This window comes from Pogona vitticeps, chromosome 1 (assembly GCF_051106095.1).
Source record: "Pogona vitticeps strain Pit_001003342236 chromosome 1, PviZW2.1, whole genome shotgun sequence".
NCBI classification, from domain to species: Eukaryota; Metazoa; Chordata; class Lepidosauria; order Squamata; family Agamidae; genus Pogona; species Pogona vitticeps.
In genome coordinates this window covers 286,122,142-286,136,859 of record NC_135783.1, presented here as the reverse complement: position 1 = coordinate 286,136,859, position 14,718 = coordinate 286,122,142, and the positions used below count along the sequence as shown (strand labels likewise).

Below are 14,718 nucleotides of genomic sequence, written 5' to 3'. Positions count from 1 at the left end.
ACTTTTCTTCTAGTGGGAATAAAAAAATAACAGCTTGAATAACATGAGAAGCCAGGAAGAGCACAAAACTTAGCTTGTTGTATGTAGCAGGAATGGCTAAGTAAATGAAGAGCTTCCCTCTGTGGGTGGTTTACCATGCTGCAGGAATATGGGCACAAACATGGATGAAGCAAAAAAATAAATGTGGATTCTTCTCTGATTTGTTGGAAGAGCAAGAAACTAGAGAGAACTATCTGACTATGATCCCACAACATGATAAGGGGTGGGGTGGGGGTTGCCTCTGTTGGAAGCAAAAGCAGTGGGCACCATGACTCATAACAGTTAGCCTTTGCAAATCAGTGGAGACATTCTGAGAAAACACTGGAAAAAAGGCAGTGAAGCATGACAAAAATCACCAGAAGGAAGTTTTATATGTTTGTATGAAACACCTGGAAACTAATAAGAGAAGTATCTTCCATAATCCATTTTGTGCATGTGTAAACATCTAATACAGTTTTGGCCACTGCAGTTCAGAGGTGTGGAATCCATTGCAAATAGTATTCTTAGGTAAAGAAGTAAAATTATACCATATTTGGAGTTTAGACATTAAGTAATCAAGGCATACTTAAAGCATTAGAAAAAGTAGAGTAAAATGCAACACCAGGACATACAAGTTAACAGATATACTCTTTTCTTTGCTATACCACCGCACAAGAGGGGTTGTGCTATGCTTCACTTGTAAGTACTTATAAGCTTTCCAAACCTTCTATACTTGGTGCTTTTCCAAGGAATCCTTTGCCTCTCTTCATTCTTGTAGATACTGACAAGAAAGGGTGTATAAGGGCATAAGGGGGAAAGACGTAAGATATCCTGTTCTAGAGTGAAAAGTTGTGCTTAATGTGTTATTGGTCAAGTATGGGTCATCCTGCATGAAGGGCTGGGGAAATGAAGGGCTCTACTGACTCATAGCCTCTTAGACTGACAAGCTGTTCTTGTAAGGGCGAGTGTCCCAACAGTGATTAGATATTTCCTTTAAAATATTACTGTGTTTTGAAGAAAAACAATGGTTTGAGATAACTATTATTCTGTTCTTCACACAGTTTAATCCAGGTATTGTAATTCCACTTGATTTCAGAGGGGAAAAGTCTTGTGTGGTTTGCTTGACATTACTATAGATTGGAAATATCATTTGAAGATATATTTCATTGTGTTATCAGTGCTTAACTTATTTGTCATGGGAACTGAAATCCTGCAACTTAAATCTTAGGATTCTTTAGCTTCTACTCTAAAATGCCGAACAGTTATTCTGATCCATAAAGAACCCGGTCCAGATCCATGGCATTTCTACAGCATGTGCACAAGAACATGCTGCAGAGAGCACAGAAGAAGAATGCTTACACACCCTACCAAAGTGATGGTGCCCTCCCTCCATGGTCCACTGGAAGTCATTTCCAGGGTATGCAATTCTTAGCTAGCATGTTTGCCCTAAAGTGAAGGTGAAATCCAAGTGGGCTAGCATGGTTCCCCCCTAACGTGGTCTACCTACATGCTAGAAACTGATATAATCTGGGAGCAGAGAGAGAGAGAGAAAGAGAGAGAGCAAGCACAGATTACCACCCTCTCCCAGAGATCTGTTCACACAGACCAGCAGGAACATTCTTGTCAGAATAGAAGTCTCCCACTCCACCATACTATCTCTGCATAGAAACACATTTATATGAATCTTAGTTGGGTCAAGATCAAACACTGTTACTACACTTACTTTGTCATTGTCATTTGTGTTAGTTGATTTGTTGTTGCTTTTGCTGCTACTCTGCTAAACAGTGGCTGTGTATAAAATACACAGTTGGGCCAGGTCTCATCATAGTGAAAAGAGACAAACAGAGAGGTAGAGAAAAAAAATGGTAACCCCCACCCCTGAATTACTAATGTACAGACCCAATTAGTTAATTGAGCAAAATCAAGCACCACACACTGTATACATGAACTCAGCACCATGAAGTCTAAACAATTATGCAGCTTATCTCCTAAGCCCCAGAAAACAGACTGACCTCTTTAAATCCACCGAGTGCTGGACCTGAGCCTTTACGTATGCCAAAGCCAAGTGGGAGAACTGTAGAGTAGGATATCTAGGGTTTCAGATCATGTTAAATAATCTAGCTGCTAGAAAGAAAGAAAGAACGAATGAACAAACGAACGAATGAACGAACCATTCTGACCAGGTTGATTTACAAATGAAACTTAAGAACTTTATTAAAATAAATCTGCCAACAATTGTAATCAACAGATGGAAGCAGAAGGTACACAAAAAGGGGGATCCACAATATACATTGTGTATTGCATATTAAGTGTATTATTTGTGGAAGTTACAGGATAAATTTCCAATCTTCATATGCTAGCTGTTCCCATTTGGCAGGTTCGTGCTTTGCTGAGCCATCATCTATTGTCTTGGCAAATGTCCTGTGTCCTCCAAACATTTTATTTAATGATAGAGACAAGGACAATGGAGAAGTTTAAGTTCTATGATCTTCTGCTGGCTTCCCTACAAACACACTTTTATTATTATTATTTGACATATTTTTAAAGTAACCAAAGGCAGCTTACAACAATTAAAAGACAAGATTTTAAGTGAATAACAGTGAGTATATAATACTAAAAGGATCAAAATATATAATATTAAAAAACATAAGCAACACCCGTGGATAGATTTTGGGGGGAAAGCAGAACAGAGACTGAAGCAATCCTGAGTCTTTTTTGCATCATATTCCATTCCTGATTCCTTCTTATATTGTGTGGCTAGGGGCACCATATATCTGGAGTTCCTGTTATGCGAAACATCCAAAGAGAGGCTAGCTATTGTCCACCTGTTAGGGAGGATTGTCCCAGTTCACTGGCTATGGGTTGCCAGTGAACTGCCCCTTCGAACACAGAGTGAATCTTAGTAATAAAATCATAAAGCTGTATTACTTTTGATAGTACAACCAATCAGTTGTTCCATATCCAGTTGCTTCCTGTCCCACATAGAGGTTTCTCAGGAGATAGATAAGATGGTTTGGCACTCCCATTTCTTTAAGGACTTGCCATAGTTTGCTGTGGTCCACACAGTCAAAGGCTTTTGCATAGTCAATGAAGCAGAAGTATATGTTTTTTCTGGAACTCTCTGGCTTTCTCCATAATCCAGCACATGTTAGCAATTTGGTGTCTAGTTCCTCTGCCCCTTCGAAATCCAGCTTGCACCTCTGAGAGTTCTCGGTCCACATACTGCTGAAGCCTACCTTGGAGAATTTTGAGCATAACCTTGCTAGCATGGGAAATGAGTGCAATTGTACGGTAGTTGGAGCATTCTTTGGCACTGCCTTTCTTTGGGATTGGGATGTAGACTGATCTTTTCCAATCCTCTGCCCACTGCTGAGTTTTCCTAACTTGCTGACATATTAAGTGTAGCACCTTAACAGCATAATCTTGTAAGATTTTAAAGAGTTCGACTAGAATGCCATCACCTCCACTGGCCTTGTTGTTAGCCAGGCTTTCTAAGGCCCACTTCACTCTCCAGTGTATCTGGCTCAAGGTCAGCAACCACACTATCTGGGTTGTCTGGGACATCCAGACCTTTGTTGTATAATTCCTTTGTGTATTCTTGCCACCTCTTCTTGATCTCTTCTGCTTCTGTGAGATTCCTCCCATTTTTGTACTTTATCATGTCCATCTTCGCAAAAAAAGGTTCCTTTAAGATCTCCAATTTTCTTGAACAGTTCTCTGGTTTTTCCCTTTATGTTCTTTTCCTCTATTTCTTTGAACTGTTCATTTAAGAAGGCCCTCTTGTCTCTCCTTGCTATTCTTTGGAAGTTTGCATTCAGTTTTCTGTAACTTTCCCTATCTCCCTTAAAAAGCAGAAACATCACCTTGCCAACAAAAGTCCGAATAGTCAAAGCTATGGTTTTTCCTGTAGTGATGTACGGAAGTCAGAGCTGGACCATCAAGAAAGCTGACCACCAAAGAATTGATGCTTTTGAATTGTGGTGCTGGAGAAGGCTCTTGAGAGTCCCCTGGACTGCAAGGAGAACAAATTTATCCATTCTAAGGGAAATCAACCCGGAGTGCTTACTGGAAGGACAGATCCTGAAGCTGAGGCTCTAATACTTTGGCCATCTCATGAGAAGAGAAGACTCCCCGGAAAAGACCCTGATGTTAGGAAAGTGTGAAGACAGGAGGAGAAAGGGATGACAGAGGACAAGATGGTTGGACAGTGTCATCAAAGCGACCAACATGAATGTGACCCAACACCGGGAGGCAGTGTAAGACAGGAGGGCCTGGCGTGCTCTGGTCCATGGGGTTATGAAGAGTCGGACATGACTAAATGACTAAACAACAACAATACCTGACTAGCCCAGTGGTTTTTCCTACTCTCTTCAGTTTAAGTTTGAGTTTTGCTATAAGAAGCTCATGATCAGACCCACAGTCAGCTCCAGGTCTTGTTTTTTGTTGACTGTATAGAGCTTCCCCATCTTTGGCTGCAGAGAATATAATCAGTCTGATTTTGGTATTGCCCATCTGGTGATGCCCATGTATAGCATCGCCTCCTATGTTGTTGCAAAAGATTGTTTGTGATGACCAGCTTGTTCTCTTGACAAAACTCTATTAGCTTTTGCCCTGCTTTGTTTTGAACTCCAAGGCCAAACTTACCTGTTGTTTTTTTTATCTCTTGACTCTCTACTTTAGCATTCCAGTCCCCTATAATGAGAAGAACATCTTTCTTTATAGTTAAAAAAACGTAAAGTTTCCCCCTGACATTTTTCATCAGTTGTGTTCGACTCTAGGGCGCGGTGCTCATCCCCGTTTCCAAGTGGTAGAGCCAGTGTTTGTCCGAAGACAGTTTCCGTTGTCACGTGGCCAGCGCAACTTAGACCCGGAATGCTGTTTACCTTCCCACTGAGATGGTACCTATTTATCTACTCGCATTTCCATGCTTTCGAAGTGCTAGATTGGCGAGGAGCTGGGACAAAGCGACGGGAGCTCCCTCCATCACATGGATTCGATCTTACGACTGCTGGTCTTCTGACCTGGCAGCACACAAAGGCTTCTGCGGTTTAGCCCGCAGCACACATGCGCATTTAGACACAGCCAACTAGTTCATGGCATTTTATTACAAAGGTTCATTTTGTATTCTGTTTTGCTACCCCTAGCCAGTGAAACGGGAGTCTTCTCCGACACATCCATCTGGTCTTGAGACTGGAGCTTACTTGCTGTTCCAGGGCCATCTCTATTTGTGGAAGTGGTTAAAATGCACAGTGTTGCATGCAGAAGTGCCCTCTCATATACTGGTTTAAACAAACCATACTTTTCTCTTTTCCTAACTGGTTCATGACATTTTTCAGAATCCTGTTGATACATTGAGGATAGTTTATTCACTGTTGAGTCTGACACAGTTCTTGTTCTTTGAAATGAACATTATGGACACCTGTACCATACTTAGAAAAAAGCTGTGCAATAATTTAATTTTTTTTAAATATACCTTGTACCATATAATCTTCTCTTCAACTTTTTAATGAGGTTTACAACATTTAGGACAGTGAACAATGCTAATATTTCCTGCCCCAGTGAATGCGGTGCTTGTAGGCACTTGAGGGATTTCATATCATCAGAGCATAATCCTGCATCTCCTCTACATTCTTCAGTCAAACATGAAATCATCTCCTGATTCTCGGACATGTACAGTGAACTGCTCAAAGTTGCCAGAAAGAGCCCACATTTAGACAGTTGTAGTTTTTAGTGGGATTTTGCTCAGGAAATCTTCTTGGCCACATTAGGAATTGCTGTTGTGTTGACCAGGTCAATCCAGAATTGAGTCAAATTTAATTCTGGTATGTTAGCAAAGAAGACAACATTCTTTTATGTAAGCGTATTTTACCTGAAACATTTAGGGTGAAAAATACTTTTCTAGAGGGGTTGCTCTACTTCACATTAGGTCCCTGGATAAAACAAAAACAATGGTCCCTGGACCCTCAGAGCTTTGCATGCTTCCCCTAAATTTTTCAAGTGTCAATTCAGCCATTCCCAGATAGCATCTTGCTTTCCCCCTTGATTATTGCTAAGGAATGATTACATGTGGCTGCACCATAACATGTTGTTCGCTGTCCATTCGTGCATCCTAGCCTGACAAATTGTGTTACAATTTGACTTCTGATTTCTTCAATTTTGTATTAATTTTAGTATATCACTTGAGTATTCACATTTTCTCTATTATACAATATTAAAGGCCATTACTAAAACCTCCTTTTTGATGGAAGGGCAGAGTATATATGATGGATAAACAAAACAAATCAATAAATTTTAAGAGCAACTGAAGAATAAGAATGACTTAACAGGAGCATCTGAATATCAAGCAAATACAATCATGCATGCTTAGCATTTAACATACCTATTAATATTATCTTAGATCAATTGTAAACTCATTTCATTTGCATGTGAACATCATGCAGCAGCTTTTTATGTTTATTTACAGTGGTAAAATGTCTCCCTATTTCATTTCTGGCACTAAAGGTGAACAATGAATGATTGTTCGAGTTAGTTGTTTCATTCAATCAACCCACATGGTAGCCTTAATATGAAGACATAAGTAAAATGTTGACCATTGAATTATTTTTTTTTTAAAAAAATCATACAATCAGTGCTTCCAGTGGAAAGAACTTGGTTCTTTTAAAATATGAACACGGGAGAAAATGAAACTGAGTGCTGAGCTCCAAAAAGTTGACTTCAAGTTTGTTTATTTATTCAGTTGTGATGATGGTGCCTATATATTGGATTAAAAAAAATCAAATGTGGGAAATGGTAAACTAATTCAGAAATTCACATACAGGCTCTTCCATCCTTGTTTCACTTCCACAGCGAGTTAGCTGTAGCTTTTCAGCATTCATAATACTAAAATAAATGGCTTTGCAATGTCTTCTCTAAGAAGAAATTAGGGCTATATTTGCCAGTGGCATATGAGGAGCAATTGTGTTAATCTGATTGATATACCTCATGGTACTTATTAGATGATACATGTTCAGTGTTACCACTTTGAAAAACATTATAGGATCTCACAAAAGCTAATATGTCAGCAGATTCTTTTCTACATTTTTTTAAAGGAAATAGCGAGGAAATATAGGGAACCTGGGATTGTAAGTTTTCAACTGCTTTCCCCCACACTCTTCTCAATATTTGTAGGGATGTAAATCCTCACATAGAGCCAGTGTGCTGTACTGGATAGAGAGACTAGGACCCAGGAAATATGGGTTCAAATAGACTAGGAAATATGGGTTCAAATCCTCACTCAACCATGGAAATTCACCAGGGGGTGGCACTGGTAAAACCAATCCTTAAATAACTCACCCAACCTTATTTAGCATTACCATAAGTTGGGTGTGACTTGGCAACACAAAACAACAATAAATCCTGACTTGACTTGTTTCCATAAACAAGAATGAGAAGATACAATTTTTTCCTTCCCTGAAAGATGGTGAGATATTTTTTGGCATTCCCAAAGAGAATTCTCAAGTTTGAGAAGAATTTTGCACAGGTTGCATAAAAATGCAACAGCTCCTTCCTTGCCACTTGGACATTTAAAACTTAGAAACCTCAGATGTGGGTGTCTGCATCTTTTTTGATCAGTCAAAAGCCTCTCTATGCTTGTTATGCTATCTTTTCTTCAAAAATAGAAAATACAGTAGTTTTGTACAGAAATATATTTCTGCAAGTTACAGTAACCCTGAACCCACCCACTACACACACGCACGCACACACACATATACATGCACAAACACACACACACACACACACACACACACACACAGAGTCTTTTCTTTCAATAAAAGGAAATGGATTTTCCTGCAGATTCTACTAAATTGAGATAGTCACCATTTTGGGAGTATTCTTAGCATTGCTAGTATATTTTGCCCAATGACACCTTTTATCTCCTGGTAGGTCGGTATAGCAAAAGCTGTTCCTCTTGTTGCAGTATGCATTTGCCTTTATCATTACAATCTCCTCCCCAAATTACTGGTTCTGCCACAAAACCACATTTTTGATGAATAGGCAGGCTGGAAAAACAAATCTCTAAATCTTATTTCCCTATAGTCCATACATGATGCAGGATCTGCTGGTGAGTCAGTGATGCGGCATAATCTCTCTCCCCCTCCCACTCTCTCTCTCTCTCTTCTTCTTCTTCTTCTTCTTCAGTGCCTGTTACTCAGAAACTGCATGACTACTTGAAAGCATTAGCGAAGCACAGGATCATCCGAGTGAATGAAAAGATTTTGGCAGAAGCCATCAGTTCAAATAGATAGCATGAAAAAAGGCCAGTGTCCATTTCCACTAGGGACCACGATTTGTATGTGTGGGTTCAAAGCTCAAGCATGCTTCTAGTATGGGTATCAAAGCGTCGCAAAGGGAAATTGAGATTGTTTCTTATCTCCAGAAATGAGAACATAGACAGGATTTCTAGTACTGGCCAAACACCATTTTATTTTTCTTAAAAAGGGGGAAGGGGTTGAAATGCTCAAAGTCTTACATAAAAGAAGAACAAGCTCCTCTTTCTTCAGAAGAAGAAAAAAAACCCAAACCCCCATCCATTTCAGACTTTCCAAAAAGGAGGAGGGAGAGATGGTGGGGAAAATGAAATCTCTCTAGAATAAATATAGACTAAGAAAGCTCTGTTGAGGTTGCTAAGCAGCAGTGGCCAAAAGGAACAGAAAGCAGACAGCGTTTTGAAACAGAACCAGAGACTTGTGGGTTAACCAGAGTCACTGTGTACTCCCTTGTTATTTGTTGCAAGTAGTGGATGTGGGATGCCCTTCCCTTCAGCTAGTCAGGATGGCGCTTTGTAGACTAGATGTAAAACAGGCAGATTTATTTTATTGGGTTTTTTTAGTTCTTTGCTGAAGACTGAGAAATCTGAGACTGTAAATATGGTAGTGCAAACTGATATTGCCACCACCCTTGACTATATATGAATGTTGCCTCTACCTGTTCACCATAGCTTATTTACTGCCTCTACACAAAGCTAGTTTGTTTATGTATTTTGCCATTTGAAGTAGGAAGTTTCAATCATCCCGCCACCTGTCAAGCTGCCGTGAAAACATTTTGAGTCCAAGGAATCTTTCAGTCCCTATATATCTTATACAGTTCATTCATCATATTCCAGCACTGAGTTTCCTCCAGTTTGTTTGCAAATGATGTTTGCTGTTGTTTGTACCTGCTAGATCCTGAAGTCCTGGAATACTACTCAAAATGCAAAAAAACATTCATCTTTGGATTTCCTTAGTATAATCAGTGGTATAAAGAAGTCTAGGCTCATAGTGTCCTGGTACCATAACATTGTTTGTCACACCTACTCCTAGCTTTCCCTGCTCTCTCTGGGACTATTTTCTCTGTGCAATTGCCAGAAAACCTGGAAGAAAATGGCAATGCTGTAATGCTGGGAGCTCTCTCTGTTATTGCACAAATATTTGAGGGTAGTTCAGTTGTGAGTGGGAAATTCTCCTCCTGATGGAACTCCTCCTGATGGAGATGAAGAACTCCTCCTGATGGAGATGAAGACTACTAGAACTTATTTGTTGATATGGAATTCAAAGTTAATACAGTCTTATATGAAGTATATAGGGTTGCCAGTAGAGATGGACACAAATAAAAAAAATGAACCAGGATGTTCATAAAAAATCATCTGTTCATTGATTCAGGTGGGTTCCAAAACAGAGAGCTCAAACTTCTCCAAGCCAATGAATGAGCTTCCAGGTTTGTTCCCACCCGTGAAACCTGCCCCACCCCCTTCCCCCATTACCTCCCTACCTTGTCCTGCTTCTGCCACCGCCGCCAACACCATGATAGGCAGCCAGCTCCCACAGTCTGGCTGCCTGTGTGCATGGTCTGTCTCTCAGCTGAGAGGTGGGCACCTGCACACGGGCAGGCAGCTGGGAGTCCGCAGGCTGCAAATAAACAAACAAACATTATTATTATTATTATTATTATTATTATTATTATTATTATTATTATTATTATTATTATTATTATTATTATTATTATTTGGTGGACTTCCGGCTTGCTCCCTGTGTGCAGGTGCTTCCCTTAAAAGAAGCCGGACTGTCTTTCTAAATCACAGTGGCGGCAGTGGCAAAATGGAGTCAGGCAGGGAGGCAGTCGGGCTTTTTTTTTTTTTTTTTTAATAACACGGCTACTGGGCTGTCTTTTAAAAAAATATTCCCCAATGAACTGATGAAGCAATTCATGGTTCATTCAGGAAACGTTTAGAAATTTATCTTCATGGTTTGTAGCCATCTTTGTGGCCATCTCAAGTTGCCTGTGTTTTTGGACTCTGTTTTGGTGCACATGTATGGGAACTGCCATGATTAGCGCCTGCAGTAGGAATGTGCATGGAAAAAATGTTTCATTTCTGTTTTGGTTCTTGGTTTTTTTTCCCCCCCTTTGGAGGATGCCTCTTTCACCTTCCATTCTTTGTGCACCACTTCGTTCATGCAACACGAAAGAGGCTGGTACTTTCAGATCATTTCATTTCATTTCTCTGTCTTTAGCTGTGGCGGCAGCGGCGGCAGTGGAACAAAAAGAAAAGGAGAAGAAGAGGAAAGTGTGAGAATGGCTGAGCAAGGATGGTGGCAGATCTGTCAATGAGAGGGAGGGAAAACAGCAGGGCAGTTGGGGTACTTGCTGGAATATCAATGACTCTGAAGTGACTTTACATACAAGGGGCAAGTAAAGGTGAAGAAATAGAGAAACACAGATGAACATGAATGATCCATTTTCTTCACACTTGTTCAAATGGATGATTAATATTTTTGAGAATGTCTCTTTGAGCGTGGCAGGGGATGTTTAAAGCCAATGTAAAGTCTCTTCCCGTTGCCTGTTGTTTGTCCTAACCTGAAAGTCCCATCATTAGCTTGCATTTTGAAACATAGTAACTGACTCACTGAATGTAATAATGTGCAGGCATTATCACTATCATAATGATCATGATGGCTGTGTCTTCAGCTTTGTAGTATTCCTCTATCAAATACAGTGGTACCTCGACTTACGAATGTCCCTACTTACGACCATTTCGAGTTGCGACCAGCTCTGGCCACAAAATTTTGCTTCTACTTGTGACCGGAGCTTCCACTTATGAACAGAAAAAGGCAGACGAAAAAGGCGGGACATTCAAATTGCTAACTGTAGTGGCGACAGAGGCTGCTTCTTTGTAGTTCTTTCACTCTAGCAGTTAGAGAGTGTGCATTGGAGGAGGCTTGGGACTGCCTCGCTTCTGCTTCTGAGTGAGCGTGTGTGTGTTTGCAGGAAGGCTTCAGGCTGCCTGGTAAGGTAAGGTGCTGTTTTCTGCTTTTAAAAAACTGTTCTGGGTGTTTTTGCAGTGTGATTTTGAGCCGGGGGTTTTATGTTTCTGTGCTGTGATGGATCTTGGGGGATTCGTTTGTTTTTTGGGTTCCCCCCACTTCTGATGGCTGTTGGGGGGTTGTTGCTTTTTTGCAGTGTTTTTTTTCCCATTTCCAATGGGTCTTGGAGGGATTTGTTTTTTTGGGGGGTCCCCCATTTCCAATGGGTCTTGGGGGTTGGTTTGTTTTTTGGCTTTTCCCCCATTTCTGATGAGTCTTGGGGATTTGGTTGCTTTTGGGGTTCCCCAATTCTGATGGGTCTTGGGGGTTTGGTTGTTTTTCGCTCTCCCCATTTCCAATGGGTCTTGGGGGGGATTGGTTGCTTTTAGGTTTTTTTCCTCCATTTCTGAAGGGTCCTACATGCTTCCCTTGCTTTTTCCTGTGCTTTCTTTGCATTTTCGACCTGCCCCCTTTGTTCTCTGTGCATTTCCGACCTGCCCCCTTTGTTCTCTGTGCATTTCCGATCAGCTCCATTTGTTTTCTGTGCATTTCCAATGGGTCTTGCATGCTTGATTGCTTTTCTTTCTTTTTTCTCCCCTTCAGCCAGAAGGGATTAATCGTGTTTCCAATGAGTCTTGCAGTGATTTTTTTTTTTGGGGGGGGGTGATTCTTTTTCTTTGGCCTGAATGGATTAATTGCATTTCAATGCATTCCTATGGGAAATGGTGCTACAACTTACAACCATTTCGAGTTACGTCCATCTTCTGGAATGGATTATGGTCGTAAATCAAGGCGCCACTTTACTCAGGGAATCTCATCTGGTTTCCTCAGACAGTTCCATTTTTTGGAAGACTATTACAATTTGTAAAAAGTGTATACCTTACAGTCCCTAAAGAAAGAGATGCAAATCAAAATTTAAGTGGAGAAAGTTATCTCTTCTATTAGGGATGTACAGAGAGCCGGCCATAAAATATACTTACTGAAGCCTTTGATTCTGTCTCTGTTCTGCTCTGACGTGGCTAGAATTTATAGCAAGGCAGTCCAATCTACATAGATTAGATACAGAAAGTGATTTCATTGGTATCTAGATAGCTGGCTGATACCAAATAAGACATTTGGATCCAAGCAAAATGGCAGGAGTTCAATTTTTAAGCCCCATGAAACCAGTTTTAGAACAGCAGTACTGGGTCATTTCAGTGTACAATTAGGAGTGCTAGCAAGTGTTCCCATGCTTCATGAGTCTACATCCCTAAGTACTTGAGGCAGTGCTTTTTCTATAGAAACGACAGGGTTGGGTCAGGATGTATGTGTATGTGTGTTCCACCCTGAAATTTTGGAATGAGGTACCATCTGCTGCTTGGACAACAAGTTCAACCCCCACTAGCAACATGCTTTTGTCAAACTTCCTTCTAGGAGAGCAAGATTGGTTCCTTCCTTATTTCACTTTTGATGGGTGGCAAAGATTGTTTTGTTTGATGAGGCTTTTAGTGTTCTGTAATGTTTTACTGCTCTCCACTCTTAATTTTAACACACTCTCAATTTTTATTGTATGATTTCATTGTATGTTTTTTGCCTTTTGTTTCTTGTGTGGTCTTGTTTTTACGATATGTTGTGATGGTGTTTTTATTAAACATTGCCCCTGGCATCTGGTAAGAAGAGTGTGGGATTTATGTTTTAAATAAATGCATTCAGAAGTACGGTCACTGAATGCAAAAAGTCCTGATGTCAGTGTTGAGCATCTCCAGGTAGAATTGGGAAAAACTCGTTTGAAACCTTGAGTCAGTTTACTCTATTAAAAGAATCAAAGCATTCCTTTGGTATCAGGCAGCTTTCTAGATACCTATGAGTGCAGTTTCTATATCTGTTCTATATAGCCAGAATAAATTTAAGCAAATCTGTTACTGCATTCCCATCTGGAGCTATCATTATCACCTTATAATGAACAGCCCACTCTGCCAGTTGTGGTTAAAACTGAAGGAGTGATAATTATAGTGATGTGGCGTTTCTCCAAGAAAGTTCATGAGGGAGGCTAGAGGAGCCAGGACTCTTGGTTTCTATACATTGCTTTAGGAGTACTGTGAGACGTCGTTGGACTGGTGTAATTTTCCCTACTGTTAGGGTAATGTTATGATTGATTGAGCATTTTTCTGAGATTTCTGTTTCACTTTGCTTTGGTTTCTCTTTAATTAAGGTCTCGGCTTTCAGCACTTGTGAAACATCTCAGAAATCTTACAACTGAACTGTTATTAAAGAGGAATGAAATATTATATGGAAGCACATGGTTACCCACCCTCAGGCAGTTATTAAGAGTAGGTTGCGAAATATATGTAAACATTTTGTCCTTAGCTTGGGGCTCAAGAACTGATACTCCTCCAAACTGTAGTGATCTCAGAATGGTGGGTGCAAACCAAGCCACAGCAAATAAGCCACAACAAATTGTGAAATGGTCCTTCAGTGTGACTCAACATGTAGTAAAATTGCAGAATGCGCTTCCACAAGAAATAGTGATTCCCAGGAATTTTAGATGATGTTTGAAGTTGGTTAGACAAACTCATAGAGGCTGACAATGGCTGTAAGACAAATTAATTGTATGTCACACTTAATGTGCATATACATCCAGTATTGGAAGTCATGTATATCTGCGTACCTTGTGAGGAAGGTGCTCTTATCCTCCTTTTGAGCTTCTGGTAGGCGTCAAGTTTGCCGTGGCAGGAACAAAATGCTAAACTGGATCAGCCTTTGGATTGATCTAGCATGTCTTCTTTTGTTTAATGTTCTCAGCCTCTAAGGAATCAAGATTAAACATCTCCAAGATGGTTAAAAAAGTTCTGCCAGACTACATTGCATGGATACAAGACTGAGTTCTTATCTCTGCTATCATCATTAAAATTGGCTTTCATCAGGGCAAATCCCACAGAACAATTAAGTTTTTTTCAATTTAGACTGGGGATGGGGGAGAGGAACAGAGCGAGTCCAGTTAGCGAGAGACAATATGTCAGGATGATCAGACTCAATGCTGGAACCCTATCGTTGTTCTAAAACTCTTTATTTCAAGAAACTAGGAATGCACATTCATGTTTGTCTCATCTTAATGCAGAAGAACAAAGAATTGCATTTTTTGCACTGTTCACTCCATAAGACAGTAGTAGTCTCTGGTGCTCTCAAAAAGAGAAATGAACGGGGTCTCCTTTTGTGCAAATTAAGCAAAACTATGCTAATCATGAAGACAGGAGGGCCTGTCGTACTCTGGTCCATGGGGTCACGAAGAGTCGGACACGACTTAACGACTAAAACAAAACAGCATGCTAATCATACTTTAACATGGCTGATAAGGCAAATTGTGGAAAACGACTGCTGTTTTGCTGCATGAAAGTCTAAGGATAGA

The 14,718-nt window shown here is 40.3% G+C and overlaps 1 protein-coding gene across 6 annotated transcripts in view; it reads left to right on the top strand.

The window, feature by feature from the left end:
• LRRC4C (leucine rich repeat containing 4C) overlaps positions 1–14,718 on the top strand; it is a 949,507-nt gene that overhangs the window by 839,870 nt on the left and 94,919 nt on the right. The gene's annotated exons all lie outside the window — the stretch shown is intronic.